Source organism: Polistes fuscatus, unplaced genomic scaffold (assembly GCF_010416935.1).
Source record: "Polistes fuscatus isolate 324 unplaced genomic scaffold, CU_Pfus_HIC Scaffold4, whole genome shotgun sequence".
Lineage (NCBI taxonomy): Eukaryota > Metazoa > Arthropoda > Insecta > Hymenoptera > Vespidae > Polistes > Polistes fuscatus.
The window spans coordinates 13,612,713-13,626,406 of NW_025113118.1; the positions used below are offsets into that span (position 1 = coordinate 13,612,713).

A 13,694-nucleotide genomic window follows, 5' to 3' on the forward strand; every position below is an offset into this window, starting at 1 on the left:
AACAATTCTTTTTCTAGGGATAATAATAATATATTATATCGACGATATCGATATCCTTTTAAATATCTTTTTCCTTTCGGTATCGCAATAGTATTGGCACATATGTCGTCGTTCCAATTGGTCGTCGGATTCGGTAGAAAGGAATTTCAGAGTCGAAACTTTAGGCGCAACGAATAATAATCCTTGGTTTAACTCGAAGAATAACCGATCGGATCTATTTTTTTATACGTTTCAAATGGATAAGGGAATAAAACGAAAAAAGAAAATAATAAAGAATATAAACAAGTAAATAATATAATACGATATTCCTCAAATCCATTTTCTCAAATTTCATATACTCGCGGCATTTTTAATCGCGTTAAAATGTCTCTCGAGTAATCCGAGCGAAAATCGATCGTAATAATACGAGAATAACTATCTTTATTTTTTTTTCATCGTCATAATAATTACAGATAGCTTAACGAGTTTTACGTAAATATACGAGAATTTTACGTTTTCTTTCAAATATTTTATTCATAAGCGATATTGCATCGAAAATATGACGTCATTTCAAATTATTCCCGTAATCGTAGAAAAATATTAATTACGTTTAAATAACAAAATGACTCTTACGACCAAAAATATAAACGATACAAATTCAAATAAATCTATCGTATCTTAGTATCGTATCTTCGATACCAATTTATACGTCGATCTTCTCGAAACAATTTAATTATCATCTTATCGAATTAATAGTCAAAATTAAAACGAATTTTTAATATTTTGATCTAAATCGTAAACGATATTTATCCTTCTTCCATCCCTTTCTTTTCTTTATATTTTACGTTTTATAATAGCATTCGCGTACGCGTAAACTCCGTCAATGAGCGCGTAACTTCGATATTTCGTATTATAAAACATCTCTTTTGACTTTTTCAACGATATTAATGCGATACACAAACGTCCTCGACGTTTTCGACCTTTCCAAGCTCGAAAGAAGAGGCTTCGACTCGTCTCTTTCGTATTTCAATTTAGTCGAGCAGATTTGACGAGCTCCTACGAATTCGCGTACGTACGTATGCGCTTATACGATGATAAAGCGTTCCTCTCGTCCATTTCCTTTTACATAAGATTAATCGGTCGTTTCTTTTTTCTCCGCTTTATTTTCTTCTTTTTTTACCGGAGATCTTTCAGTCCACGAGGAATGCCAATTATACTCGACGCCATCTTACAAAATGAAGGAAAATTCTTCGTCCCTCCTTTTGTTCCACTTTTTTTGTCGTCTCTTAATAATATATATGTCCAAATGTTTATTCGTACGATTCAAACTCGTGTTTGCGAGAAATTCCATGTACGAGTACGTTTATATAGTTTCATTACGTATGTATCGCACGCGAATTCGCCCGCCCGACGTACATACGCGTAGAAACGTATGAATAAGTATTTTCTTCCTGCTTCGATGGACGATCGTAAGAACGTGACCGATCGCGAGAATAAAAAGGATAGAAAGCGATTCGCGACACGTTCGTCGGATGCGATTATCTTCGATTATTTTTCAAATCGTTTTCTACGTCTTACGCAATAAGAAAGGAATAATTATTTCGATGGACCTCTAAAGGTCCACATGAAGGTTTGCACATATGTGCAAAGCTTCAAAATTCTTATACGCGTAAACCTATTTTAGGATTAGTAAACTTTTCAATTAATATATACGTATATATGTTCCTCGAGTAAAACAGTGGCTATTAATAATGATATCAAAATTCAAATATATAGATAAATTTATAGATATATTTATTGATTTACAAACCCATTGGTCCGATAAATGGACTTACAACTAAATTTACATCGTAATTATAATTTATTCTTTACAAACTAGATTGGACTTGGAAAGTTGAAATTTATATATATATATATAAAGGATATCAAATATATATATTATAAAATTTGTACACACAAACGACGCACGTTATATCACGTAACGATATCCGTATATATGTGGTATATTCCTAAATGTAAGCTGCCGTGTCATGTTTTTAAATATCGTACGAATAGCATTCTTCCGCGAACGAACGTATCCGTAGATACGTATACGCGTACATAAAACAGTCCTCGCAAACGAGTGGCTCATATAACGTCGAATTCCAATTCTCGATAAATATCGAAACGACCGCTGCAGTTGCGTTTCCGTTGCCAAGAGTATCGATACTCTCAAATATTTTTTGTCCGCTTTGTAAAATATATTTATATCGAACTTACGATTAAATATAAAATGTATACGTATATACGTAGAGGAGGCTCGTTGACAATCGGTACCAATTCAATTTTTCCCGTGCGAATCGAACAACGCAATTTTCGATCATCGAGTATAATAAATTCCGTCGAGAAGATCGATTCCCCTCTCCTTCCCCGCCATTATTCTCATCCGACGATATTTTCCGCTATGGAATACATATACCGCCGTTGATTATATTTTATTAAAAAGAAAAAAGGAAACGTAATGCGTAAAAGTCTAATCAAATAGAAATGTTTAAAAAGGACCCGACTAATCCATATATAAATATATCGATATTTTTGCATAAATAAACTTTGCGCGAAATGCATTCTAACGAGATCAAATAAATTCTCGACCAATAGCATATTTTTGTACAATAGCTGGGAAACAAAGAAGTCTTTTAAAGGGATTTATCGCTTTTTTCTACGTTTCGACAAAGAACCACTTGTTGCCGTGTCGCGATCGATAATCTTAACCCGATATTAATTAACGTCAAATCATTGAAACGTTTTGACGACTCTCCTATTCATTTTAAATATAATATTTTTCTCGTTTTGATTATTTTATATCGCTTTATTAACGCATCGCGTACGGACGATATATATATTATATACACGTATACTCGTTAATGGCTACAAATTGGCTAATTAATATTATCAATTTCGTATAATATCATTTTCGTTTTATTGGAAAAATGACGTTGCGGATTATTTTCAAATTTATTATAATAATATTTTACTTTTTTTTTTCCCGAAATAAAAATACCGCGAGTATACCGAACAACGGTAATAATAATAGTAGTAACGGTATCAAGCGCATACTATACAAGTTTGTTCAAACATTCGTATAGGTGTACTTGTTTTCGAGTTAAGACGAAGCAAAGCTAATAGCTGGAAAATGATTCGTTCGTTCTCTCTTGTTCTTACACCTTCGGTGCATTTAACCCCATAGTACCGAAGCACCCTCCTTCTTTTCGCCCTTTCTCTCGAGATTAGACGATCGCGGCCGGTAATGAGCTTTCCAGGTTCCAAGACTAAACGCATTATTCGAGAACGTAAGCCTTCCAAGCATTACGTTTCAATCTAAGGTGTTTGCTTTGAAAAAAAGAAACCTATCGTTTGAGAGAAATATTTGTTCAAACGTTTCAAATTAATGAACGAATAAAATGTACCATTTTTGTATTATTTTGTTGATCAAAATCGATCGATTCGTCCTACCTTCGTTTCAAACGAACAAACACGATCGTTCGCTCCTCGTCCTATTACAATTTTACGACAAATAAAATCGAACTACTTCGCAGTCGGCGACGGAGCCGTCATTTTTGTCGTAGCTCTCGAAATCTCCTGGGATTTTTCGAGGGAAAATCTCGGAAAAACGCGATCGCGCTGCTTGGGACCGAAACGGTTGAAAAATAAAACAGAGAAAAGTCTAGAGTAACTCTTTGTTTCTTTCTCTCCTCCATTTGTTGGGATCACTTTCGAGCCGGATAATCTAAGGAAGTTTTTTTGCGAGTAGGTCAAGGCGATCGCGGACCGGTTATATTTGTATCGCGAGCCTGGGTTAAGGTCAACGAGCGATAATGGACTATATGCATAGTAACGAACGTTATACGCGAAAAAGGGAGACGGACGTATATACGTTACCGTCAAAGTTACCCAAATTGTGAACTCGAATATTCGTTCGAATGAAATAAGAAAAGAAAGGGAACGAGAAAAATGTGGATGCAACCCCCTAACATATAACGACGAATAATTTGTAATCACCCTATGTATCTGTAAATATAAAAGTAAAGTAAAAGCGAAAGATGGAAGATAAAGGAAGCGAAGCATATTCTCGAAATGAACGTCGGAAAACGTTATCTCTTTTCTCTCGGAAATAAACGGGAACATATACAATTTCTATGTCCGTCTTTTCCTTTTTTCAAAAAGAAATCTCCAAAGGCTTAAACTAAACGACGAAAGGAGATAAGAAAATACGTCTTTGTTTTTTTTTTTAACTATTATTCTTATCAATTTCCAGCGTACTCGCTTCGGAAATTTCGTAGGACGATTTAACGACGGGGAAAAATTTCAGATTAGATCGAACATTTAGTTTAGCGTAACTTTTGTTTATCGGTTATGATCAATTTATAAGCCATTATTATCACCCCGATACTCCGTCGCCAATCTCGTATACGCGTCTCAAAATAATATATATACCCACACGCGCGCGCGCGCGCGCGCAATATCACAGATAGAACTTTGTACAACGCGATACTCAAATTGACATAAACCGTAACCGAGCATATAAGCATAAGCAATATATATCGCAAAACATAACAGATCCATGGTGTAATAATAATGCTCGAGCGCCTTGGTCGATAACTTATCGCGAAAATTTCTATGCGAGGACAGAGATCAATTTTATCGAGTATTATTTTCAAAGAGATTTAATAGAAAATTCGAAGAAATATCATTTCATTTGCAATATTACGGCTCGTAGTTTCATTTAAAGCGCGTCAAATTTTCACGTTGAACAAAATACAAATTTTGGTATGGTTTTGAAGTATCTTTATAACAAACAAACGCAATTTCCAATAACGTAATGCACTCGCTTAATTTGCGTTACTTCGTAGTTTCATAGGACCGTTAATATTAATGATTAAACCGTGTTATAAAAATTAAGAAAAAATAAACATTACCGGATGTTTCGTTTTTCTTTTTTGTTTCCGGTGCATATGCGCAAACGTAATTTTCAAGATCCTATGAAAATCATCATTGCGTTTCAAAGTAATTTTCAACATTGACTGGGACGACGACGACGACGACGACGACGACGACTCCAATATCTTTCGTATCAAAAGAAGCTGTCGGAGAATATGTCGGAGAAAGAAAATAAGAAAAATAAAGAAAGAGAAAATATATAATAAATTGTTGACGGTTAGGAAGAAAAATAAAGGAGCGAGAAAGGTATTAGTTTTTGTCGAAAATGGTAGATAAGATGCTCTCCTTATTTCCAATTTCCAAGAGTTCAAAGTAACAAGGCTAATGAATGAAAAAACGAATAAACGAACAAAAGTAAATAAATGATAAAGAAAAATCGGGACAATTCTATATGTCATAGGCAGGATTAAAAAATAAGATATGATTAAAAAAAGATTAAAAGAGAGCGAGAAGAGAGCGGACGAGGGCGCAAAAATCATGCGAAGAAAGGGTGCGAGGGAGGGTGCGAGGGAGGGTGCGAGGGAGGGTGCGAGGGAGAGGGGAAGAGAGAAGAAGAAACTGTAACAATAGACAAAAGGGAAGAGAACGTCATCCCCTTTAAGCTTTCGTAACGTCCTCTGGTTTGGCGTGACGCGCTGCTGCTGCTGCTGCTGCTTGGCACAGTGATGGAGGAGGAATACAAGGAGGAGGGATACGGAACGAGTACCACCCCCGTTCTCTCTTTCCAGTCGACACTCGGTTCGCACAAGCGCGTTTTTAATTCGAATAACGGAATAACGGTGTTTTAACCAAAAGAAACAACAATTTTAAATCGATCTAAATCGATCTGGACAATTGTAATAACATTTTTTTTTTTTTTTTTTTTTTTTATATAAATATTAAATACTTCAGCACCGCTTATAATTATTAACCAACCGAGTTAATAATAGAAAAGGAAAATATGATTAAACTGATTGGAATTGGAGGGAAAATATTTGAAAAGTTTCGATTCAAGTGGCTGGATAATGTTTACAATTTTCTGGTAATTATCATGGACTACGGACTCGCGAAAATGTTATACAACATCCGAACAAAAAGAAATAATAATTAATAATAGTAGTAGTAATACGCAAAGAGAGAAAGACGGGAGAGATTGCGCATCGATGTCGAACGCAGTAGGCACTTTTTAATTACCTCGGATTACTTATGGATCGTAATATCCGATACTGTATTAGGTTTACCATCCGAATTACGTAAATTAATAATCTATCTCTTCGTAACATTCGTAGCTATTTAATACGTAAGCAACATTATAATTGCACGCGTTATATGCGCTCGACTAATTAATGACCCCCTGTCATGTCGAACTACTAAGATGCACGCGTAGCTGATTAAAATATATTCATTTATTTTATATTCTCTTCCTTTTTATGTAAATACACGTGCTAATGTGTATTTCTTTTTAGAAAAAAAAAGTTGTTCTCTTTTCGTTTTTTGTTCTTTCGATTAAAAATAAAGGCGAGAAAACGATTAACCGAACGAAACGATTCGCTTTGGATCGACGAATCAATTACAATTTTCCATTAATGAATTTCTAATAATTGATTTACGACGAGCTATTATAATCTAATACTCGTGTTACGAATATAAAACGTACATTCTATAATAAAGTTCATCTTTTCTCGGAGTAAACGCAAGCGAGTCGATACGATCGATTATGATGTCGACCATATCAGCGGTGACGCATTAACGAGCAAACATAACGGTTGGCAAACGTTGTACGAGTAATTACGATGTCGTTACCCTGAGTCGACGACGTTCAATCGACGACGTCGAATCGACGACGTTGAATCGACGACTCGACGATTCCCGATAGACGACCTTATTTCTAATATGAAAAGAACAAGAAAAACAAAATGTATCGCGATCGTCGATGAATAAAATCCTTCCAAATCTCGACCATAACGTGGACACTTTCGACGAGAGTTGGACAAATAAATAAAGACAAATTTTGATAAGCGTGTATGCGAGTACTTATGTACCTACATATGTATATATGTATATATACGTATGTATTTCACATGGTTGTCTTTCAAGAGTGGAGATGGTTTTAAGCGTCGGTGCGTTCTCGAGTCTATTACTTGAACCGTATAAAATGTAGGACGTTCTATTTCTCGAGTAAACACAGTAACGTTACTCGGAGCACGAAATCGTGCGACTTAACGTGAAACACCGACCGACGAAATTGCGAAACGAGCAAGAGTAGCGGGAGAAAGAGGGAAAAAGAGAAGAAGGATGAAGAGGGGTTGTAACTAGGATGAGCCTGCCTGCCTGCCTGCCTGCCTGCCCGCATGCCTGTCTTTCTTCTTCTTCCGCAAACGCGTTCTTCTCGAAAACTAGAAAAAAGAGATTAACGAAGAATCGGCGCGCGATGCGTTTTCATAAATTCGTATGTTGCCTTTTCTACGATTTCTTATAAAAATACCTAATTTGTATATTAAACCCCGTCGAAAAATTGGATTACGCGATAAATGAAATTTTCAAACGGAAAAGTAAACGAATCGAAATATTTTTGTCGAATAAGTTGAAGCGTGGAGCAACAACGCAAACGAGTATAGAGAACCAACCGAGCTGAACGTAACTAACGTAAGATGACGACAAAACTACATATATACATATACATATACATATGTTTGGCCCTTTTGAAAAGGAACATATAACGTCGCTTTCCGTATACGTATTCGTTTATCCCGTCGCGAAAGCCCAAAGACCGAAAACCGAGAACGCTGGTGCACCCTATATAATACGCGTATGGCACAGGCCACGCGAGTCTCTCAGAAGCAGCCCTTCGCAATCCAACTGGAAACACATGGCGTCATCGCGTTCGAATGCCAAGCATATGTATCGCATTGGCTTCCATCGAAACGGAGAACAAAAATCATCGCGGAACGATGCTGTCGATAACATATTCTCTCTCTCTATGCTTATTACCCGATATTACGCGTTTCTAACGTTACCTATTTTTGTCTAATTTCGAGATCGCGATCGAACGAATATCGTCCCCTCCCTTTTTGTCCGATGGCGGAGGGTGGTCTTTTTTCCTTGAAACATTATTTAACGAGGAAATATGTGGGAAAACGCGGAGGTTATTGAAAAATCATTCGCAGAATCCACTGCTCGCAGTGTCTACTCTACTCTACAACATTTAACATAATTCAAGTCAACTGAATAATGCAACGGTAACTTCCATTGCTTACTTTGTCCTTCTGTTTTGCTAGCTTGCCGAGTGAAAAGGTATACAAAGTAAAATGTCAACCTATAAATACTACGCTACGAGAAGAAAATGACGAATAAATCCGCGTAGAACTTTACAAATCATTCAAAAACATCTTTCGATGACGCGTTATCGGAACAAAATGATACGAGACAACGTTTATATTATAAGCGATTACATTCGTAGAAATACAAATTAGATAAATGTATCCTTCGTCGCGGGAAAACGACGCTAGAAAATATTTCATTTCGCGTGAAAATTTAACGCGATATCGAAACTTTTGTTCGCTATTAAGGAACAAATTGAAAACTAAGTTACATCAAAACTCGAGCAAAACGTATAATAAAGCATCGTATCAATCGCAATGCGTCCTACCATATATTCAATGATACGTTTTAAAGGGTTTACGTTAACTATAAGAGGATAATTCGTAATTATTTGACCATATTAAAGAAAAAAGATTTAACTTCCCTTCGAACAAGCTTGTTAGAGAAATGACTATATTTTTTCTATTTTCCTCTATTTCAGGAATACACAGTTTTACAAAGCGACGGAAGAAAGGGGAAAAAAAGCATACTAACTCGAAACAAGGATTATCTAAATTAGAATCGGCTTTTCGTAATCCTTCCACGCGTTATGTACATGACGATCGTTAGAGAAGCAGGAAACATATGGCGTGTTTTTCGTTAATCCGCGTTAGCATTATTATTCCTCGAATATTTACGCGAACGTATTCCTTTGATTTTTACATTCGAATATACACGGATAGATATATTTGCGAAAACGTACGAGGACGTTCATCTCGCAAAAGTGTAATTAGCATTCGACGACTGGCGTTTTAACGACATTTTATAAACGGAATGTGTTATAGGATCGTATGTCGTATGTTCGAGATAATTCGATTAAAACAAGATCAAACTCTTGCGAACTTTGACGAATTAAACGAATCGCGCAATATTTTCCGAGTTTTACAATGAAACCCATGAAAAATATAAATAATATCATCCACGATTACTATCGAAGATCTCAACGAACGTTTACGCGTAATATTAAAAATTCATACGTTTTGGGGTTTCGAGACGATTTGGTACTCCAATTTTTCTCCTAATACATATTTTTATTGTTTGATGAAAAAAGAAGAAGAAGCTTTTTGAATACGTCATTTTTCTTTATCCTACTTATATACAGATATATATAGAGAGAGAGAGAGAGAAAGAAAGAAAATCTCGGTGCTTTAAGTTGAAAAGTAAACCTACTTGACGAGGAAGCTCTTCCGCTTAAGTATTATCTTCTATAACCAATTTAATTCTAACAAAATAAAAATATCGTTGGTACAAAAGATAATATTCTTATTTATAATATTAGACATGTTTGAGAAATATTCTAACGTTTACTCGAATCTTCTTTAAACTTACATTTCGTAATCTATCGCAGAGAGATAGTAATAAATACTTTTTTTTTTTAATAATAACTATCTCGTTAAATATTCACTCGTATAAACGTCCATTCTATATTTAGATTTATTCGTAGATACTTTATACAAATTGAATAAGATCGATTCGAAGTGACGGCTAAGAAAATACTCGTGATTTAAAATCGAATCGAATTGAAATCTAATAATCCTTTTTTTTATCTTTTAAAACGCGTATTATATTTACGACCCTTTGAACGTCGCGTTACGTCAAAGTCGCATACTTAAATGTATACGTATATGCGAATTATTATTTTAAAAACGCGACCCCGTTGAAACAAAAAAGTTTCGACTATAGTAATTCAATTTCAACAGAAAAATATATATATATATATAACGGGATTATTTTATATTTTATTTAGTATAAGATTTCAATATTATATCAAAGTATGATAAAAACCGCCAAGGCTTTTTTATGATACCAAAATATTGGGAAATAAAAAAAGAAAAGGAAAGAAAGGAAACGAATCGATGTTGTTTATATTTAAATTTGGTTACATTTAAAAGTATCAATTTAACGATATCGATTGATTTATTCGTTATCATCGAACGTCGGAAATAAATCGATCGGTGATTCGAAATCATCGCGTACTACATTACTCCTGAAAATGATATTGACCGTTTCATCAATTTCCGAAGACGAATAGGAAGCGTTTATAATACTCCTACTACTTCCTTGTGTTTCAAGATAACATATATGTATGTAAGTACATAGGCAGCAAGGTAAACAGATTCTTTCCGACATTCGTATTGACCAAACAAAACTGCCACTTCTTCGTCGCTTCTTCATCGACGAAGAATAAAAAGGTTTGCTTCCTATAAACGAACGATTAAGTTCTTATTTTATATATCTTTTTCTTTTTTGTTTTTTCTTTGTTGTTGAAAAATTTGCAAGGAAAACTCGATAAATTGATCCTAAAGGATTTATACGACTAAACGAGCTCGACTACTATTATCATAAATCTTTAAAGGAAACTTCAAACAAGAGCAAACTTACAAAGCAGTCGTTTCCGATCAAACGAATTATCCCTTGTATCATACATTATTTATTCATTTTCTTATCGTTTAATAACCATTTAATAGATTTCAAAAGCATGTCGCGACCCAACGAAACGCGACGTTTCGTTTAACGCGAATTTTACTTCGAAGAGCCCTCGAACCTAAGGTCTATAGGTATAATCTGCCTGCACCCGAATATCGAATTAATAACATTACATTTTTTCCAAAATATTTATACCTAATGAAGTATAACACGATGACGTAACGTAAATTAATTTTTATTTTATCCGCTTATTTATTTACGTTTACGTTTATGTTTATTTTTATTTATAGACAAATTTTTGTCGACCGATAAAAAAAGCACAAACACCGTATGGAATATTACAAAATCATGTAATATAAATAAAAGATTAATTTTTGTTTCTTCTCTTACGTTTTTCTATTTTTATTTTATTTATTTATATATTTATTTTTAGTTTTATTCGTAGGACGGTTTATACCTTCGCAAGATAAAAAAGCACGAACGCGTAATGGAATATTACAAGATTATGTAATACAAATAAATGATGTATCCTTCGCGTTTCTCATTCTCATTTTTCTCTATTAATACTTATGTTTATTTATTTAGTTTTAGTTTTAGCATGTAACGGAATTTTACTAGATCGTATAATACAAATAATTGATTTATATTTTCTTTTTATTTTTTTCTTATTTTTCTTTATATTAATTTCATTGACGGTTTATATGCGATCAAATATTATAAGGATAATATATGATTTTGACAACGAAGAGGAGGAAAATATATATATACAAAAAGAAAAAAAATATAAATATACGAGGAAGTTGGGTTGAAGAATTTTCAGTGTAAAGAAAAAAAACTTTTATTTAAAAGTGAATTTGACCGAAAAAAAGAAATTGTTTCTATGTTGAGCTGAAAATTTGTCAACTCATACGCATATCATAGAAAATAATATATGTGTATAAAATGACTGTATATTAAATTATGGCACACACAAGAGAGAGAGAGAGAGAGAGAGAGAGAGAGAGAAAGCTTAATTACAAGACAACAACACGGCAATGATAATAATAATAAATAATTATTAATCTACGCTATATATAATAGTTTGGCTGTTTTGTTTGTTGGTTCACTTTCCTTTCGGTTTCGGGAACGTCGACATTAGAAACGTGGAAATTGGCGCGTATCCAAATCGGCCGAAACTTTCGTAAACAAGGAAGGAAAAAAAGAAAAAGGGCGGAGAAAAAAGTGAACAGAAGGAAGAGAAGTAGCGGGAAGAGGAAAAATATGCGGGGAAAAAAATAAGAGTCGAGAAAATATAAGGGAGGAGTATTACTTCCTTCTTCGAGAAGGATCGGGACTCGAATCGAGAGTATTCGTCTAGCGACGAACAAAAATGCAATTACCGGAAGTATCGCGATGCTTATTTCACCCCCTTCTATTTCTCTGTCTCTCTTTCTTACTTTTTAATCAAATAAGATAACTAATAGTCTATGGTACCAGCTGATTGCTTTTCAAAAATCTTCCCTTTTTTATACAAAAATGTGATTTTTTTTAATCTCTAAAAAACAGTTACCATATAACATAATATATTCTCGATTCTTATAATACAGTGTACGAATGTATAGCTTACAATTTACGAGATATATGAATAAAAATTGTTATTAATTTGTTTCCGCGCGCGTTTTACAGAGATGATTTTTTCAAATAAACCAACAAATATGTTGCATTTGTATCGCGTCAATTATTTCATTTGATTATATCGTTATTAAAAAGAGATACAAAACTATAGTTTCAAGATTCAATTGGCAATGCGAATAAAAATGTGTTAAGAAAATACATATGCTTCTGTGGTTCTCTCTATGCAAGCACATTTCTTTCCGTCGAATCATCGCATTACTTTCAATGAGTCATACATAAGTAAGCACGCGGCACATATAAGTACCATGTACGCATACATTTACAGAAAGGGAGAGAGAGAGAAAAAGATAGCATTAAGAAATGAAAGATTCGTTGACGCACAAATGCAATGGTTGCGTAACGTATGCGTCGCGCAAGTTTCTACGAGAATAAAATTCGATAAATTATTACGTTAAACGATTAATGTAATAAAATAAAATAAAAAAAAAAAAAGGCGAAATTGTACTTTCATCGTACAATAACCAGCCGTTCTTGAATTAAATCGCGTTACGATGAAATTACGCGAGTACTCCAAAGACCGCGCGAGTAGTGGTCCAAGGACAACTATTACATCTAGTCGCAATTGGGCCAACTTGTGCGCAAATTCTACCCTTAATGATTCGAAATATAGATATATACATTCCGTTTGAAGATTTTTATTTTTATCTGGAATTTGGTTAATTACTTATAAATAAAGAGGTTTTAATTTAATTAGAAAAATAATCGGCGCGACTTCGCATTACTCGTTTCTTTTGGTATATAATATCCGGTGAAAACTGTGTGTTAATAAAAGGAGAGATTTGAAAGATTTATTTTTCGTACCGCGTCCTCTCTCCCAGGCTCTTTGAAATTAATCCCAATAGAAGAGGCCAAACCCCCTCCTCGCTCCAGATAAGAGGATTCGTGGTTTCGGCATCGGGTTGCCTAGTCCAACACGAGTCGCGACAAGAGAGATAGATAGTACCAACACACGTCAACAACATCGTCTCTCTCTCTCTCTCTCTCTGACTTTAGTCAAACTCTCTAACAATAAGTATAATCTAAATACGTATAAATAACGTTTCTTTGCGAATCGAATACGACGGAACGGATGAATTTCATTTGCGTACGCGAAAAGTGACTTATGTTAGATTAACGATTAATTCATTTGAAAAAGAACTTACTTACAGTTACACTTGGAAATTTGCGCATGAATTCGATATGTTTTTCTAACGACGGAAAGTCACAATCCATTTTTCAAAACACACTACATGTAACGAATCGTGTGTCTTATAGCGTTGCCAAGCCATATACTAGATAGGAACTTTGAAAAGGGCCGT

General features: G+C 34.4%; 1 protein-coding gene across 2 annotated transcripts in view; it reads right to left on the reverse strand.

Annotated features, from left to right (window-relative positions):
• LOC122521182 (serine-rich adhesin for platelets-like) overlaps window positions 1-13,694 on the reverse strand; it is a 31,959-nt gene that overhangs the window by 13,804 nt on the left and 4,461 nt on the right. The gene's annotated exons all lie outside the window — the stretch shown is intronic.